Raw genomic sequence first — 2,433 nt, 5'->3', positions numbered from 1 at the left:
TGATCTACATCCCCCTTCTTGGGTTTTTGCCCAATGTCAAACATAAAGCATGCAGGAGTAATATGTGTACAAAGCTATAAAAAATAACCGTCATCTACAGTAAAACAATGGAGGATTTACTGCAAGTAATATAAGAAACGTCGATTATAGTTATTTAGAGTCCAAGATCTGCATCGAGACTTAACCTCCGTATCTAGCTACAGGCTTGCTGCGTACGGGGTACAGGCCTTCAGCCGCGCTCCTCACAGGAGATGTCACCACAGGCACGGTCTCCATTGGCAGTTTCTTAGCAGGCGACGACTCAATCAGCACAAGTTTCGCAGGGGATTTGCCGACAGACTTTACAGGGGTCTTTGTCATCGGCACCAGCCCCATTGGCAGCCCTTTTGCAGGTGCAGAAACATTCCTGATCCCGGAACTGCTCACCGTCCGCTGTCACATGTCCCTCATTCAGATAGTCGTTTCCATCCTCAGTCCATAACACACCATACTGAACCTGCCTCAATGGCACCGGCTCATTTACTGGCAGAATATGTCCTCGGTTTCGTTTGTATAGACCTCCGCCAGATTGAATCAAATAGGCCTTGGTTCCAGACACACCTCATAGACCTTGCCCATACGGTCATACCCCTTCAGGGTTTAGAGACGGACCACCTGACCCCCCGACAACGGTTGGAGAGGACAAATAGAACGGTCGTAGACGCAGACGCGCCCGAACCACCTCGGGATCGTAGACTTGTGGCTGGAGCAGCTGTTTGGAGCCTGGAAGAGTAGCCCTGGTCTGTCTGGACATGAGTCGCTGAGCCTGGCGAACCGAGTGTGGGATCACGTGGAATGTTGCGGAGCTTGACAAGATCCAACAACACATCAGACACGGCCCTGCTGGACTTCTCCATGAGCTCGTTTGCACTGCGGACAGCTCGCTCAGCCAGCCCGTTCGACTGGCGGTACTCCGGACTGCTGGTGATGTGCCTAAAATCCCATTCCTTGAAACGCTGGCTCGTGAATTGGCCGCCATTGTCAGACATGAGGGTTTGAGGTACCCGATGGACTGAAAAATGCCTCGCAAGTTTCTTGACGACCATGGGAAGCCGTGGGGAGCAGATCGATCTCAAACCACCCGGAGTAAGATTCCACCAGGACCAAGTATTGGTTGCCACGCCAGTCGATAATGTCAGTAGCCACCATAGACCACGGCAAGTCAGGAACTGGGTGCTGCAAAAGGGGGTCTTCCTGTTGATGTGGAGCCATGATGTGGAGCCATGCACACAGCACAGGACTGCACACTCTGGCGTATACAGTGGCGGACTGGCCAGGGTGTCAGCTTGCCCGATGGCAAGTGGGCCCCCTATATCAAGTGGGCCCCTGATGAAGTGGGCCCCCTTTGTCTCCTGGCAACCAATATTTTTAGACTCAGTCCGCCACTGGGCGTATGTAATCTGACATGGCAGGCCAGAAAAACATGCTCTTTGCTCGTTGCATCGTGGCTTCAGAACCAGGATGACCTCCGTGTCCGGGGTCAAAGTACTTCTGTTGGAGTGAAGCCGGGATCACTGACTTGTGGGCCTTTTTGATAACCCCACCTTCAATGGCCAGTTCGTCTTGGACAGAAAAGTGAAGCCGAACAGCAAGCGGAATCATTCGTGATTGATGACCGAGACGAGCGTCTACAGGGCGGCATCTTCTGTTGTGTGAACCACCAAAGTATCCAGATGTTAGGCGAGCATCTACAGGGTGGCATCTTATGTCGTGTAAACCACCAAAGTATCCAGATGTGAAGGATGAGAGAAATCAATTGCCATGACATCAAACATGTCTATTTCTGGTGTGTGCTGGGCTCTCGACCTCATGGGAGCACGGGATAATGTGCCAGCCAGATACATGTACTTATCCTGCTTGTAAGTGAGAGAGAGATCATACTTCTGGAGCTGCAGCATCAATCTTTGCAGCCGCGCCGGAGCAGCATGTATAGGCTTGTTTAAAATGGTAACCAAAGGTTGGTGGTCGGTCTCTACGGTAACAGCCTTGCCAAAAATGTAATCGTTGAATTTGACACATGCAAAGAGCACCGCCAGTAATTCCTTCTCGATCTGAGCATACCTCGCCTCCGTCTCCATCATCGTCCCGGAGGCGTAAGCAACAGGCTGCTCATCCTGCAGGCGTGCTGTACCGAGGCCGTACTGGGATGCGTCACAGGTCAAAGTAACGGGTTATTGACATCGTAATAAGCCTGGGTAGGTGGGCACGACATCTGACGTTTTAGTGTCAAAAGCATGTTGCTGCTGTTCATGCCATGTCCAGGCAGTGTTCGTGTGAGTGAACTGCCTCAAGGCAGCCGAGATCTCACTGAAGTTTGGAACGAATTTTCCGAGGAAATTAACCATGCCCAGAAATCTCTGCAGGCCTGCAGCAGCAGTGGGCGTGGACATTTCG

The sequence above is a fragment of the Amblyraja radiata genome, chromosome 6 (genome assembly GCF_010909765.2).
Source record: "Amblyraja radiata isolate CabotCenter1 chromosome 6, sAmbRad1.1.pri, whole genome shotgun sequence".
Lineage (NCBI taxonomy): Eukaryota > Metazoa > Chordata > Chondrichthyes > Rajiformes > Rajidae > Amblyraja > Amblyraja radiata.
Note: the sequence above shows the minus strand (reverse complement) of the source record.